The sequence below is a fragment of the Peromyscus leucopus genome, chromosome 12 (assembly GCF_004664715.2).
Source record: "Peromyscus leucopus breed LL Stock chromosome 12, UCI_PerLeu_2.1, whole genome shotgun sequence".
Lineage (NCBI taxonomy): Eukaryota > Metazoa > Chordata > Mammalia > Rodentia > Cricetidae > Peromyscus > Peromyscus leucopus.
The window spans coordinates 66228720-66246163 of record NC_051073.1 but is presented as its reverse complement, the minus strand read 5'-3'; the positions used below and the strand labels follow the sequence as shown (position 1 = coordinate 66246163).

General features: G+C 47.7%; 1 pseudogene; it reads left to right on the top strand.

The window, feature by feature from the left end:
• LOC114707349 overlaps nt 1-2390 on the top strand; it is a 4766-nt pseudogene extending 2376 nt beyond the window's left edge.
• Nucleotides 2391-17444: the final 15054 nt, after the last annotated feature.

The following is a 17444-nucleotide window of genomic DNA, read 5'->3' as shown; positions in this document are numbered from 1 at the left end:
GAGAAGAGATGGTGGAGAAGGAAGCTAAAACATTTCCTTGTGTGGCCCCTAGCTGGCCATTGCCAGGACTAACTAATGAGTCAGTTGGAGAATGTTAGGTGATCCATAAACGTCTCTCCTGGGGGGCAATCGCTGGGGTTCCTGGGGCAGGCAGTCAAGAATCTAGGGAAACAAGTCACTCTACTCCTAGAAAACAAATCATTGTAGTCACTGGAATTGTGACTGTTCAGTCGCGGATGGAGGTTGACAAAATGAGTTGGCCCTTGGTAACCACGGCAAGTTAAAAGCACTGAGACGCTAAGAGCGGTGTGTGGCTGGGCCTCCGGAGGGGCTGCGCAGGGCTGCGGGCCACAGGAATAGAAGCAGGAATTCAGCTGACTGTAGCAAAGGCTAATACCTAGAAGAAGCAGGGCTCTTCCAAGCCAAGCCAAGCTTTTAAATATATTTCAGCCAGTTTCTGCAATGATTTTCTTGTGCACTATAGTAACTTTCCCAATTAATTCTTCTTCTAAGAACTCCTAACAGTGTTTTTTATCTGTTACCTCTCAAACATCCAAAGACAAATGGCAGACAGAAATAGCATTCCAGACCGCCTGCTGGTCTCTTGTGTAGACGAATTGCTAAACAGTCTTCTTAATTAAAAAAAAAAAAAAAAAAAAAAACACAGAGCCAGAAATTGGGGTTAAAGCTGAGAGATCAGAGGAATAGGACAAGCCACAGCCAACCTCACCTTACTGACCCTTCACTTCCAAAGAGACCTACTTCCTGTATACCCACGCCTTAATGCCCTTCTGTTCTGCTAACTCATTGGCTCTCTCTGCCCAGCTACATCACTTCCTCTTCTAGCCCAGCTCCGTCACTTCCTGTCTGTCTGTAAAGACCTCCAGACCCCAGACCGTTATGGTTAACTAATGTTGGAATTTAAGGCATGTGCCACCACACCAGACTCTGTTCCCAGTGAGGCCTTGAACTCACAGAGATCCAGACATATCCCTGCCTCCTGAGTGATAGGATTAAAGGTGCGTGTGCTACCATTGCCTTACTTCTATGTTTAATGTAGTGACCGGATTTTTTTCTCTGATCCTCAGATAAACTTTACTGGGGGACACAGATAAAATATCACCACACTCCTGAATTAAGGTAAATATCCATACAGAGACACCACTGAGGCCAGATGAGCAAGGCAGATGTTAGGTACAAACCTTTGCTTCTTGTACAAATTAAGCTTAACCCTTTCTTCCATAGCCCAAATGCTATCTCTAGACCTCCCCCTTTAACATTTTAACTCAGAACAAGAGAGCATTCACGTAGCAGGTGCATCAAGCTATGACACAGGCTTCCTAGCTACCGAGCAGACTCACCTTGTCCGAGCAGAGAGTGGCAGGGCACAGCATGGCTGACGGTAGGTGTAGGACACAGATCATGGGAAGAGGAGAGGAAGGAACAAAGATGGAGACATGAACGAAGATGAGAACGAGGTGGGAAGAAATTAGAACTATGAGAGGACAGGAGGAGAAGGGACAGAGAGGAGCTAAGTATGTCAACGAAACTGAAGCTGTGTAGATAGAATTTTGTCTCAGAAGAAGGAGGTGAATAGACTAAACATCTTGGTGTACTTAGATTCATTCCCTCAGATTATTTCTCACTGTTGATAGCATCTCTTCTGGAAACCCTGGGAAAAGACTATTAGAGGCTGGACCCTAATAGCCTTTGTTAGTATAGGACCCCCACTAGAAATAAAAGTCCACAACAGCATCCAGGACAACTTTTGAACCTGAGGTGTTCAAGCAGAAACCTTGCCTCTCATATAAAGATAAAATACAGACAACCCACACAGGATGCCCCGGAAGAGGTTCGAAACCATGACTTCAGGAGGGAGTTAGAAGAGAGAGAGAGAAAACTGCTGTGGGGAGAGGAGGGGGAAACAGGAATCGTCCAACCCAAGAACATACACCTTCCTCTTCAGCGTCAAAGAGTCCCTGCTCAGGCCAGATTCCTGCAGCCAGCCTCCATGCCAACCAACCTCACAGATGAGGAAGGTGAGGATTTTGAGGAGGAGAGAGATGGCGGGTGATATGGAGGCTCTTTTTCCAGGCCTGGAAGAAACCATGAAGCAAAGAGCTGAAGAGCAGCCGGGAAGGACCAAGAACAAAAGTAGAGGAAGTAAGAATTCGCATGGAAAGTATCCTGAGAGGAAACCCTCTCCTTAATCTTCCCGGCTCATCCCAACCTCGTGCCAGCTTCCGGGTTAAAAGAAGGTGGGATGTGAAAGAACCATGCACAAGTATTGATGATCAGGAAAAAAAAAAAGATTTGTAAACGATGCACTTCCATCTGAATTTCGTAAAATGTTCAAGGAGAAATATATCAAGTTTTATGTGCTTAACTAAAGACTAAAATGTTTTTTGTCTTTTGGGCTTTTTTTAATGAGAGAGAGAGAGAGAGAGAGAGAGAGAGAGAGAGAGAGAGAGAGAGAGAGAGAGAGAGAGAGAATCCGACAGTGCCAAAGCCATTGAGGAGGGAGCAGCCGGGGCTCCTCCAACTCAACACTGCTTCTAGGACAAAATGGAAGCTCTGATGAGAGTAAACACACGTATCACATGAGCTGACAACACTTGGTATTTTCCTGAATGAGTTGAAATTTGTATTCACACAGAAACCTCAACCGGGCTATCTATAGGAGCTTTATTCATAATAATTGCCCAAACTTCTTGTGAACCAAGATGCTCTTTAGTGAGCGAGTAGATGAGCTGTAGATCATCCAGACAATGGGTAATAACACACACACACACACACACACACACACACACATACACAAGCTGTCAAGAGACGTGGAGTCTGAAATGTGTATTACTGACTGAAAGGAATCATCTAAAAAGAAAAAAAAAAGGTATATACTCTACCACTCTAACTATATGGCATTCTAAAAAAGCCAAACTACAGAGACAATAAAAGGATCACAGAGTCAGGGAAGAGATAGTAATGGGTGGGAGAGCACAGAGGTCTTTTAGGGCAGTCAAGTCATTATATGTGATACTACCACGGTGAATACATGCCATTGTACTCTCGTCTAAGCACAGTCAATGATTATACCAAGGGTACGCACGTAGACGTTGACAACACATCACTCGTGGGGATATTGCTAAGGAGGTTATACATGCACAGGGATAGGAGATGTGTTGAAATCTATGACCTTACTTTTTCTTTGAAATTGCTCTTAAAAACTGTGCTAAAAACCATGGCAGCATCGTTTTTTGCCATAGGATGAAGACAAAAATCATTTTGGAGATGAAGAGGCTGGCACTAGACTGGCACTGTGGGTGGTGCCATCCCTGGACAGAGATGGTCCTGGGTTGAAGAAGAGAGTAAGCTGAGCACGCCAGCAAGCAGCCATCTCTCCATGCCTCGACTTCAGTTCCTGCCTCCAGGTTCCTGCTTGAGTTCCTGCCTTGAGTTCCTGCCTTGACATTCTTCAATGATAGACTATGACATGGAAGTGTAAGCCAAATAAATCCTTTCTTCCTTCAAGGTGGTTTGGGTCAGTGTTTTATCACAGCAACAAAGAAGTTGGACACCGTGTAAGCACGGGGATGTAAAGTTGGTACCTAGAACCGACATTAAACAGCCAGGTCCATGTTTTCCTCCCTGACTTTGGGTTTCATTTTATGCATCTGTTTCTAGATTATCAAGTCCCTGGATTGATCTGCTATTAATCTCAGCATGCCTCAAGTCAGACCTATGATGAACCTCCACATTACAGAGGGCTTCGGGGGTGAGGTGACACTTGAGATCAGTCTACTTGGGAGGAGTAGAGGCATTTCAGGAAGAAAGAAGAAATCACTGTAAGAGGGACCACAGCGGGGCAAGACGGATGCCGAAAGGGCCCTGCTACTGTGGACGCTAGTTGCCTGGAGTATGGGAAAAGACAGGTAGAGGGGCTGTATTACAGGAACACTGTGTGACCAGCTGGATCTTTCAAGTACTACAATGTGGTGGTTGGTGGCACAAATTACAGCTGACTTTGTTCAAGTTTTATTGTCATTAATGAGAGTCCATAACCTGCACGAGACTTGGTTTCATCTAAAAAAAAAAAAAAAAAAAAATAAGAATCTTAGGTTTGTGGTAAGGGTTAAATGTGATAGCATGTAAAATGTGATTGAAAATGTTCTTCACTAAGCCCAGGTGTGTTTGGAGGGGGTACGTGTATATTTAAACAGGGTCTGTGCATGATGGACTAGGCTTGACTCTGTATTTGATGGATGATGCATTTAAATTTCTGATCCTCTTGTCTCTATCTCCCAAACACTGGGATTACAGGTATGTAGCGATGTGGTTTACGTGGTGACGTGAGTCAAACTCAAGGATGGGTGTGTGTTAGGCAAGCACACCGTTAACCAACCTTTATACCCAGCCCTCAGATGTTTGTTAAAACAAAACAAAAAAGCAAAAACCATGAGTTTCTTTTTTAAAAGTTTCTGTAAAAATAAATATGAATCTAAAATTCATAAGGCAATAAAAAAGATGAAGAAACTCAAATAAGGAATTCTAAGAGTGGGGAATGATGATCATTTGGGATTAGAACACCAAGTGGCTTGTGCCTTCTAGAAACTAAACAAAAATGCAACATAATCACTTACGTGTGGAAAAACAAAAAAGAAATACAAATAAAGAATTAGGGTTTTTTTAAAAAAGATTTATTTATTTTTATTTTATGTGTATGGATGTTTTGCCTGCATGTATGTATGTGTACCAGGGTATGCGGTACCAGTGGAGGCCAGATTAGGGTGTCAGATCCCCCTGGGGCTGGAGTTACAATAGTTGTGAGCTTCCATGTGAGTGTTGGGAACCAAACTCAGGTCTTTTGTAGGAACAACAGCCAGTGCTCTTAACCACTGAGCCATCTCTCCAGCTCCAAGAACAAGTTTTGACAATAAAAGAGAACATATTACATGGTCCTAGGAGTCACAACTGCAAGCTAATACATAGTGATAGCAGATCTCTGGGTGCCTGAATGCGGAAAGAAGATATTATTACACGGAGTACAAAGGAATTTTGGAGCTGAAATGTATCTTCATAACAGCTCCCATGTGCTGAAACTTATCGATACTTTAAATATATGTAGTGTGTTATATGTCATTTATATTCCAATTAAAAGGACGGGATTCTATGTTACACAGACATGAATTCAAATTCTACATTTAAATTTCCCTTACACACTGTGTGACCTTTGTCCAGTCACTTCTGAAACTCGGCAATCCAGTAATAATAATACTTCTGAGACTGTGATGAATGTAGGGTGATCCAACACATGCAAAGTGCTTGGGACACAATACACACTTCCCAGACCATAACTGCGGGTGCCTCCTGCAGCTCCTGTGCTCAGGAAAATGCTCAGTAAAGTTGCACGCTTCCTCCCCCTTCACTTCCCCCACTGAATCACCTGTTTGGTAGAAAAGCCAGAACTCGGGAGGAAATAGACACCAACTACATCAAGCAGAAAACTCTGGGTTCTGCGTGTTTCAGGCAGCTCAGTGGCTTCTAGGCTTCATCTTGTCCCGCATATGTGTGGCTGATGTTGACCCCACCAGGGAAAGCCTGGGGCGGTCCCTTCTGAGTTATTACTGGCCTAAGCACAGACTGGGGTCTTTTTCTCCTGTAGGGAACTTTCCACATCCACAAATGTGGAACAGCTGGGGTTTGGAGCCAGCTTTTCCTCCAGCGCGGAGCAAACACTTTGGGGGAGGGCAACCCTATTGTCCGGGAGGTTTCTTTGGCCACAAAGGCTCTGCTGATGTCCCTGCGGTCCTGAAACAAAACTAGACCAGTGACAGAACAAGGCCTGCTCTGTGAGGCCGGAGCGGCTGAAACTTCAGTAGTGCGTCAGTGACTACTCTTCCCGGTCCCTCAGAGACAGATAGATGGTCAGGAAGAGCTAATAATGTGGTGGCTGGGTGGGGTGGCAGTGGCAGACTCTGTGCGGGTGTGTTCCATGTGAAGGCGGCTTGTTAGCATCTGGTACCCATTTTCCTGGTGGCAGGTGGCAGAGCTGTTTCCATGGGGCTGGTCTGGCTCACGAATGAGCTCTGGTGGGCCGTGGACTGAGTTCTGCAGATGTCTGCAAGCACTGCAGCCTGGCATTCGGGGACTTCTAGAAAGAAAAGAGAAGGCTTCTCAAATGGACCAAGGCTGGGAGGTCTGCATTGTTTCCACTTTTTGGAGGCAGCAGAGCTTTCGATAAATAGCGTTAAATTGCACTGGGGCTGTGGTGGGGTGGGAGCGGAGACCGCAGTTGACCTCACGCAGAGTTTGCAAAGTCAAGAAAGATCTGGAAAGTCACTGAGCTTGTCTGGGCCTCAGTTCCTGTCACCGACAAGTTGCAACCCTATAGTCACGTCACCAGGGGCCCATACAGCATACATCTTGGAGTTCTTACTGGCACACAGTAGCTGAGAGAAGTCGAGGCAGAGCCATGGGATCCCAGAGCTGCTTGTTCCCAGGGATGGGGACAGCCAGGAGCCACAAACTTCACTCTGAGGACTCTGAGGACCTGGTATTATCAAAGAGCTGGAGGTCCAGGCTGCCTCAGCCTTAAGTCCCCACCGGAAGAATGTGTATTTGCATTCCCAGCCCGTGCCCTGGTCACCCCTCCCAAGGCAAGGAATCATGCCAGGAACCTATACTCAACCGAATACTCAGCATCCACTTCTTTCTTCAAAACTTCAAAGGCTCCATCCACTTCCATGGATGGCCACTGAAGTCCAGCTTGACTTTCACGTCCAAACTGACTACACCTGCTTCCTCCCTCCTCTAGTGAAACTGTCAGCTTCACACTCCGGAGTGGTCTGTTCCCTTCCAAAAGGCGTTTCTGCTCCTCTTCCACAGAGCTGTGCCCTGACCATGACACCAGAAAGACCATAGTTTTACGTAGATGCATATATGGCGTGTGTGTGTGTGTGTGTGTGTGTGTGTGTGTGTGTGTGTGTGTGTTTACACATTATCTTACTCTGTAAATTGTCAAATCAGTTCCTACCTATTGGCATGATTGTCTTAGGAAGTCACACTTCTCAACACTATCATTTATATGTACATTTTTTATAGGATCTCATTATATAGCCCTGGCTAGCCTAGAACTCATGCTGTAGACCAGGTTGACCTCGAACTCACAGAGATCTGCCTGCCTCTGCCTCCCAGAATGCTGGGATTAAAGGTATGTGCCATCACACCCAGCTCTGTATCTACATTTTTTTTTTCCCTCAAATTCATCATCTTCCTGCCTCTGCCTCCCAAAGGTGGGGATTACTAGTGGGGACTAGTAGGGATTACTAGTGTGTGCTACCATGCCTAGCTCTTATATTTGTCATTTTAGACAGTGTTCTCCACAGACGAGGCATCCTCACAGACACTCAGGAAAAGCAGTCCCCACGGAGGTAAAGTGACATGTCCAGAGATGCACAGGTTCAGGCTCTGTAACTCATACCCGGAGTCCCCTGCCCAGCACATGCCACACATACACAACTGAGAACAAAAGTTGGGGAGACTCATGTCGTTAATGCAGGCTGTGGAAGGAGCCTTCAAGGAACCTCCCAGGTATACCAGCTAGCCTCAGTCCTAGTAAAAAATGGGCTGGCAGCTAACCAGGCTTAGCCTGCCTAATAACGTTGAATCCTGTCTTTGGGACTTAACCATATTAGGCTCTGGTACATGAGGACCCAGAGGCATCTCAGATATCACTCCTGAGGGATACTAGTTCCCTTAGGAGTGGTTTTCAACCTCTGGGTCACAACAACCCTTTCCCAGGGGTCACCAAGATGGTTGGAAAACACAGATATTTACATTACAATTCATAACCACAGCAAAATTACATTTATGAAGTAACAACGAAAATAATTTTATGGTTGGGGGGGTCACCACAACATGAGGGACTGTGTTTAAGGGTCACAGCCTTAGGAGGTTGAGAACCCACTGCCTGAGGGGATGCGTGGGCAGGTTAACCCAACTGGCAAAACACCACATTAGAGAACACAACAAAAAATGACAGACAGGGAGAGGGGGAAAACGAGGCAGGGACAGAGAGACACTGTGGAGGTGGTAGGACTAGGCAAATTCTCCAGAGAGAGAGAGTCGCTGATGAGTGGGAGGGGTCGGAGGTGGTCCTGGGCACCTGGAGGAAATGAGGACGTGGAAGGGGAGAGATGGGGAGCCTTGCCTCTCCCCGACTTATCTGGATTCTGCTCACACAGCACTTCGGCTTTAAGATGCTCTGTTACTGAGTCCTGCGCTTGCAATTTTGTTAAGAGGTAATTAGAAATTTAGGATTTCTTAGATGGAAAATACTACATTTTTAGAATGTACACAGTTCCTATTGGATCCGTAATTGAAGAGGAATTCCCTACTCCTGCTTTAAACGGATCTAGCCCTCGCAGTGAACTCATCGTAAGCACAAAAACAGGCAAAGTGAAGCCGGCAGTCAGTTTCCTTGGCGTCCTTCATGGCCAGACAGGTTTTTTTCATGGCTGGAGCCCAAGTCACTTTCACTTCCTGCCAGGCAGGGGGCTCCCCTGCTGCTGGGAACAACTCAGACCTGGAAGGAGTCTGTGTGGGTAGGTGCGGCCGGCCGGAAGGAGCTGCTGGGGACAGTGTGACCCAAGAGACGGCTGTGGAGAGCCAAGTCGCTCTGCACGCCACAGGGACCCTCCTTATGGGGCAGTCACAGCCCTCACAAAGCCCAGGAAGGAGCTATTGAGATTTAATTGTGCAAACCCACGTGGCTGGTGGGAAGGACCGGGGAGGGGGCTCTGGAGGCTTCTTTCTCCTTGCTTTTCTTTCTTTTCTCTCTCTCTCTTTTTTTTTTACTCTTTCCCCCCAGAGTGATAGAATAAAAAGAAACGATGCGTCTGTCTGCTGAAGCCTGGGGACTTTCTTAGGGTTCTCTGTGTAGTGTTATTTGAAAAAGGACAAAACCCCCCAAACAAAACACAGTTGTATTAACACAAAAGTGTAACTCCATGGTTGAAGTCTCCTTTTCCATTCCCAGGGACCGTTTCCCAAATGAACCCCAGCTTGTCCCTGCAGACAATGGGGTCCCCTGGGAGCTGCACGTGATCAGACCAGTGAATGAGAGGCCAGCAGGTCAGTGGCCCGGTCTCTGTGACCTCCTCTCTCTGTGAATGCAGGAGGCTGGCTATCTGTTTGGAGGCGGTATCTCTTATGATCAGCTGCGATGCCAAATGCTCCGCGCTCAGGACAGGGGCGTGATGGGGCGCTACCAAACCCAGGCATCATTTTCTGTGCGTCTGTCTTTTCTGTTTCCCCCTGAGAAGCTGTCCTGGCACCCAGTACAGACTCGGGTGGGGCGGGAAGAGGGGGAAGGGTGGACACATTGGCTGCACAAACATGAACCAGTGTGTGCCCCTGCTTATGTGTATATGTGCGTATTTTTAGATGATTGAGCCATCTCTAAAACAAACAAACAAACAAACAAACAACAACAACAAAAAAAACACCTCTCAGCTCAGAAAACAGAGCCTGGCTCCAGGATGTGGAATTGGTGTTCTCAGATCCTTAGGCTCTCTGAGGTACGTCACAATTACAGGAGCATTGTGGGAGTTCCTGCCCAGTAGTAAATGAACCAGGGAACCAGTTCAGAGGCATGGGGAAGGGGGCATGGTAGAGAGGATGGCACCCACCAGAGGCCTTCTTTGGTGCTGTGGAGTCCTCTATAAGGGCAAGTCACTCTCTGGGCCAAGTCTCACTTCTGCCCCCCCCTCCGACCCCCCGGAGCTGCTGCTCAAGGGTACAGGAAGTTAAGGTGTCATGGGGTTGACAGGTAGCAGAGAAGCAGAGGACAAACCCGGAAGCTCCTTAAGTCCTTTGTTCTAGAGCCATCAAGAGGGAGCAAGGCCTGGATGAAACCGTGCTGAGAAGGTGCTTACCGCCTCCTTGCCTCAGTTTCTTCCTCTGTAAAGCTGGCCTTCCATGCACAGTTGGTATAAACTATAATGAAAGAAGGACCCAGCTGGTACCTTGTATAGTCACGTGGCCCAGATCAGCGGGTTCCCAGGGGCAATGAAAGCCGTGTTAACAGACCATGTGAACCTTCTCCTAAGGTTAATAAAGCAGGTGCTGAATACTAGCCCGAACCCCACTCCTCTCCGCCCCCCCCCCCAGGTTAGTGGTTGAGGAAAGAAAACCCAAGTTCCCTACTGGCTGGGGAGGGTGTCTAGGTCACCCCCCCCAGGATCATAAGACATACTATATCAGACTCCTGGGATAGCCTGAAAGAGATTTTAACACACACACACACACACACACACACACGCACGCACGCACGCACGCACGCACGCACGCACGGCCAGCTTGTAAGGGTTTAGGAAATTTTTTAAGTGACCGTTTTGACAATCCCCATTAATTCTGGATCCCAAATTTCATTCTGATAATGATCTAACCTGGATTTTTTGAAGTTGGGGCGGTTTCCTTTGATCAAACTCTGATACCTGACCCTATCTGAGAATGAGTTAGCAGGCTGCTGGGACAGTCAGGAGCTGCCTCACATATGCCCTCCTCCATCCCACCAGCCCACCTAGCTGCCTAAAACGCCTCCCTGGGAGGACAGTGCCTCTAGCTCCCCTCGGAAGCCAATCAGCCCAAGACTGAAGCCAGTATCTGTGACGGTCCCTAGATACCCGGCAGGACAAATCATATTTAAGGCCTGAAGCCAGATATTTTTCACTTAGTACACATTGGATAGCCTTCGCCTTAGTAGATACTTAAGTAGGCTTCCCATGTACACTGTCCAGTTGCTGCATACAGAAGGACCGCCCAATAATAACCAGTTTCCTAGCAACCGTACTGAGGCCTTCAGAAGAAAGTGGCCTCTCTATCCCCAGCAGTGGCGAAGTAGACACCGCCACCTGCTAGTCAGAGGAAGGATTGATGCTCTGGATGCACAGGTTGTAGTAACAACAGGTAGTCGGCAGTGAACAATTACCATCTCTCAGTACCATTTCAAATTCATTGCGCAGTCTGTCTCCTGGCACTGAGGAAGTCTGTTTCCTGGCACTGAGGAAGCCTACCTAGTAGATATGGTTGTTATTCCCATTCTTACAGAGGAAGAGAGAAGCTCCTGGATTAGAACTTCAGGAGGAAGGCTCTGGAGTGCTTCCACTCAACTTTAACACATCCAAAAATCACCAGAGGGGCTCAGTGGTTAAGAACACTGGCTGGCCCGGCAGTGGTGGCACAAGCCTTTAATCCCAGCACTCAGGAGGCAGAGGCAGGTGGATCTCTGTGAGTTCAAGGACAGCCTGATCTACAGAGCGAGATCCAGAACAGGCACCGAAACTACATGGAGAAACCCTGTTTCAGAAAAAACAAAACAAAACACTGGCTGTTCTTCTTCTTGCAGAGGACCCATGGTCAGTTCCCAGTGCCACATGGTGACTCACAACCATCTTTAACTCCAGTTCCAGGGGGATCTGGCACCTCTTTTGGCCTTCATGGGTACCAGGCATACACATGGTACACACACATGCAGGCAAGCACTCATACAGATATAATAAAAATAAATGATAAATGAATCTTACACACACACACACACACACACACCCCTGAATAGTACAGCTCCAAGCAGCCACCCTTACCTTTCTATATTAATGGGATCCCTACTTTGGTATTACATTGTCAAGTTGGACATTATGAGCAGTACCTTCCCTTCCTCAGACCAGCAAAAGCTGCATGTCCTTGAGGGGTGACAGCTCTCTTTTGGTGGAAGGAGACAACATGTCTTCTCTGGGACGTGGCTAGCCTAGGAGAGGCAGGGAACAAGTATCAGAGCACTGTCTTCAGTTGACATTCAGGGGCTGGCTTCAAGCACAGCAGAGACCCACCCCCACCCTTCCATCCCCTCACGCACACTTCCAGGGTCTTTTTTGATCCTCCAGGGCAGCACCAGCACCAGCATTGGCAATCTTACCTGGTTTCGTCTGTTCATAGTCTCAGGCCCACAGAAAAGACCAGCTGGAGCAGCCTGGGACATCTGTTCTCCAGCTCACTACCTAGGAGCCAACTGACTCAGGGACTCCTGGGCAGGAGAAAGCGAGCCCTCCAAGGCCAAAATGCCTTCGGTTGCTCCCAAGAACCAAAGGCTGCTGACTCAACTTCTAGAAGATCCCTTCTACTGAAAAGCTAGGAAATGAAATTCCTCTTTCCTCGGGGTAGTATGGCTCTACGAGATACCATTTATTGAGGACCTGTTTGAAGCCAGGAACTGGATACCACATGACCACTCCAGCTGCGCTGGCTGCAGGTGGCACTCACAGAAGGTGGCAGATATGGGGCTCCTTTGGTGGCCTAGGCTTCACTGGAAACATTGGATATAGCCAGTGCCGTGGGTACCAGTGCCCCAGATGGTCTGTCCCACGCAGCTCTCCGGCTTCTCACTGTGACTTTGGGCACTGTGCTGCACTTCCTGTCCCTTCCTTTTTTCTAACCTGTAATATAGAGATAAGAAGGGGACATTTTCAGAGATTAAATGAAAGAAAATCTATCATACATGATACCTGGCACTTAAATAGTATCCTATTATTTTCTTAGCATCTCTGTCTCATAGATGGGAAAAATAAACCACAAGAAGGTCTACTAAATTTCCCAAAATGATTCAGCTAAGGAATTACAGTAAGAGCTTTTATTCCCAGGTTTTTCTGGCCTCCAAACCCTCCCTCTTACCCACCAACAAGCAGCCTCCAGGGACCCTTCAGGATTAACTGCCATTCAGGCGTTGCTGAGCTGTTTCCAATCACTGGTGTGATTCTGAAATGTCAGAGGTTTCCCACTGCCCGGGAACAAGCGGCTCAACTGGAGGGTGTGTGTGTGGGGGGGGGGGGGGGGATTCTTCAACTGATCCAAAGGCCCAGACCCTTCCCCAAGGAATTTAAAGAATAAATCTGCCTTCACAGGTGAAAAAGTAGCATTGAGTCCAAGGACAGCAGAGCTTGCTGGGGAGCACTCTAGACTGAGGCAAGAGGCTGGCACACCCCCAGCTCTGCCACTCACATGCGGTGTTGCTGGCCTTCTTCTGGGTCCCGCAGAGGAACGGAGTTTTTCACTTACCCAGAGCATTTTCCCAGCCACCTACGGTGCACCAGGAACTGTTTCAGGAGCTGGAAATGCAGCCGAGAACAGACACGAGGCACAGCAGTCGGAGGGCGCGAGAACGTAGTGCCGTGCGCGCACGCGCAGGGACCACAGAGTTTCAGGGCTCAGGGGTCTCTGAGCAGCGGTATCATCCCAAGGAAGGCTCCTGGCCCAGCTCAAGCTTCCCTGGAAAAGAAATATTTCTGTTGAGAGCCAAAGTCTATCGAAGATGAGGAGGGTGGAAGACACGGGTTTTGGAGAGCAGGACTGGTTTGGGCGTTTGAGAACCTGGTGCATTTGAAGAAGCAAGTCAACTGCGTGGCCGTGTTTAAGGGAGGGGGGATGGGAGCTGAGCAGTGAGGAGGGCAAAGAGGCAGCGGGACACCGACTCTCTGTTAGAGTTCACCAAGCCAGGTAAGAAGGGATGGCTTGGCCAGTTAAGAGGACCGGGGTTCAATTCCCAGCAACTACGTGGTGGCTCCCAATCATCTCTAAGGAGATCTGGTGCCCTCTTACGCACCTGCAGGCAGAACACTGTATACATAACTAACAAATACATCTTAAGAGAAAAAAAAAGAACTGTGATTTTTAAATAGTTCAGAGTAGGCATGGAGAGATGGCTCAGAGGTGAAGGTCCTTGTCACCAAGGCTGATGACTTCAGTGTGATCCCCACAACTCCCGTGGTGGAAGGAGAGAACGACCCCTTAAAGTTGACCTTTGACCTCCCTACAAACAGTCACCCAGCCCACCCTCCAAATGTTTTGATAAAGTTGTTTGGTTTTTTTGTTTGTTTAATTGTTCTGGGGTGCCTCCGGAGTTTAAGCTGATCTGCAAGGTCAGAGGCTCATCCTGGCCCTGTGCGGACATTAAATCAGAGGTGGCCAGTAGCTCTTATGACTGAAGTGAGAGAGAGGAGAGCCTGACCCGGACAGCAGCAGGCCCTGTAGGGAGGACAAGCAGTGAGGACAGTCTGGAGGAAGACTAGGTCATCAGGGCTAGCGAGCCTCACAGAGGGCAGTGGGGGGACTGGGTAGTCTATGGCTGTGACCTCCAGCTTGGCCACCTCAGAGCTCCTGGTGAACTCTTCCTTCCTCTGAACATACACGCTGCTGGATGGTCTCCATACATGCCACCGTCACATCCTCTCTGTGTTCACAGCATAGGCCCCCACCTCTTGTTCAGTCCAGAGTTCTCCATGTGTCCACCCAGTCACCACGTGATCATCTTGTCCCTGTCCTCTGAACACCACCATTTTAGGGTGCTCAAAATGGTACCTCACTTCCTCCGGAACTCCTCTCTCTGCCAACAGTACCACTCACCCACTGATCTGCTGTCACACCCCCGCTGCCCACTACCACAGGGAGCAGGATGTTACCCCCCCAACATCACAGCGCATCCCTGAGACTTTGGGCTTGACTTAGCTGGCTGTGGAGAGAGGGAGCAAGAGCAGAGCAATTACGGCCTTCGGGACTCCGCCTGCGCTGTTGGCAGTAATGTTTTTTCCCGGGGTGTCAATACAAGCGCGGGGTCATTTTTCAACGCTTGCCAATGGCCGTAATTGCACAGGCCCGAGAGGCTCTCTGGAGAATCCCCGCAGCTCCCCATTCTCTCCTCCCGGACAGTGCTCTATAGACGAACCCCAGGCTATGGATCATGTTTTTCACATAGCCCGTTAATTACTAAATAAAACAACCCAGCTTTCAACCTGATTAGCCCAGATTAATAGCCAGCAGCGGGTTTCATGCGCCTGCACAATTTATCACTGAAAAGAACTGTGTCTTTAATGATTTAGCTACCTGGCCTACCAGGGCCTGCTCCGGGCCACGGGCTTCTGAGAGGAGTTAATTGCTGTTCTTCGTTTCTGACCTGGAAGGGCCCAGGTGACAGTTCCTATTAGCCAGGCTTGGCCTGCCTGATGACAAAGGATGGCAGGAAGCCCTTCCTCCCACTTTGTTCAGGAGATCCATGGAGGTCAAGTGTCCCCAGCCCCCACACCCCAGCTGCTGGCTGAAACAGGTTGAATCAACCTGTAAATATATGTGCTGTTTCTCTCCTTCCTTCCTCGGTGTACTGAAAAAGAAAACCACGTGTGTCATTAATTGTCAGATTTCAAGAGGAATGCTAAGAACTTTTATAAAGATGTGGAGAGACCAGACTCATTCAGGGTGGAATGGCTGGAGACTGTAAAAATGAGAAAACAGTTTTTGGTGGTTGTTTTTTGTTTTGTTTTGTTTTGTTTGGTGGTGGTGGTGGTGGGGCGTGGTGGTTGTCTTCCTGTTTCAACTGCATTTTAGCATGGCTTGCTTTTCTAGCATGGAGACAGAGTGACCAGATACATTCATCATTTATCGTCGGAAGATGCTTTGGTGAGCAGCCCCTTCATCAGAACTACTTGCTAGTACCAGATCCAATTCCTGTTTTCCAGACAAGGATGCTGAGGCTGCAGGAAGAGGAAGCTAGTGAGTGGTCACCCTGAGGCTTATCAGGCCAGAGAGCCTCCCAGGAGCCACCACACACGGATAAAGGCAACCAGAGAGCAGTTTCCAGATTACAGACTGCAGTAAGGGCAGTTATTACTGGAGCCTTATTGTGTTCAGATCTTTTGTTTACTAAACAGTGTGGTGAAGTGACTGATTGTGTTAGATCAGGGAAGTCCTAGTAACTTCCTGCAGTGGTAAGAGTGTTAGGTAATTTGTACTGTCCCAGGTCCCATATCGTTGGTGGCCACAACTTCCTTATTTGAATTACGATCAGGGTGACTACATTTTCAGATTGTTCATTGCTGCTACACAGAAATAAGGTTAGTTCCTGTGGGTGGATTCCTACACACTTGCTGAACTCGTCTGTTGTGATCTTTTTTTTTTTTTTTTCATTAATGGGAGTAGTTTTAGGTCTGTAAAAATGGGCAGAAAGCACAGTTGTCTCCATGAATCTACAGATTCAACCAAGAAAAGATAAAAAATAAATAAATAAATAAAACAAGTTGAAAGGAAATTGTACATGTGCAAACATTTTCCTAAAGGATACGAAAGAACAACACAGCGTACAGCATTTACGTTGTTTGGGTGTTACAAGGAATCTAGAGGTGACGTAAGGAGTGTAAGAGGACCTAACTCCACTGTACTTAAAAACTACGTCACGTCATGGAAGGGCTCCAGCTTCCCGGGCTTTTGTGTTGGGGAGTGACCTACAACCAATCTATGACTATCAAGAGGTGTTGTGGGATATTTGTACACTGTGTGAACAGGTGTTGCTGCAACTGGTGTAATAAAAAGCTGACCAGCCAACAGCTAGGAGGAGGGTGTAGGCGGGACTTCCGGGCAGAGAGAGAACTCTGAGAAGAAGAAAGAGTAGCCAGTGAGATGCAGAGGAAGCAGGATGGGCAGTATGGAGATGAGGTAATGAGGCTTGTGGAAGACTATAGATGAAAAATATGGGTTAACTGACATTATAAGAACTAGTTAGGAACAAGCCTAAGCTAAGGCCGAGCTTTTATAGTTAATAGTAAGTCTCAGGTCATTATTTGTGGGCTGGTGGTCCCAATGAAAAAGTACTAATACAAAGAGACAAATGCACAGAGGCTTCCCGTGTCCCTGCATCCCAGCATGGACCCAGTCTCCTTGAGCATCTTACCTCGGCATGGTCTTTTTGCTAAGGTGGATGAACTGTCATTAATACCTAAGCTCATAGTTTAGGAGCATGTGTTTTGTTGCTTCTGTGAAAAACCCATAGCATTCTGATCTACCAAGGTAGCATAGAGTAGTTTTCTTGCCCTCAGTATCCTGTTTTCTCATTGTCTTTGTATCTTTGACTTTCCAGAATGTCGTATAAGACACACCATGTGGAGCTTTCCCTGTGTGGGGTAACTGTCCTCTACCAGAATTATTTTTGGTAAATATTGTCTTCCAGTGTGTGAGTTTTTTCCCTGATTTTCTTGACAGTGGCTCCTGACAATCACCTTCTGCTCAACTCTGTACAAAAGCGTGTGCTGGAGGCTGGATCTGGCATTCCCCCAAAGGCCCATTCAAGGCTTGTTCTCCAGAGTGACACTACTGGGAACCTGAAGTCACTGAGGGCATGGTCTCTCTCTCTCTCTCTCTCTCTCTCTCTCTCTCTCTCTCTCTCTCTCTCTCTCTCTCTCTCTCTCTCTCTCTCCGAGACAGGGTTTTCTGTGTAGCCCTGGCTGTCCTGGATCTCGCTCTGTACACCAGATTGGCCTTGAACTCACAGAGAAGAGACCCCCCCTGCCTCTGCCTCCTGAGTGCTGGGATTAAAGGCTTGGGCCACCATACCTAGCTTCCCATACCCCCAG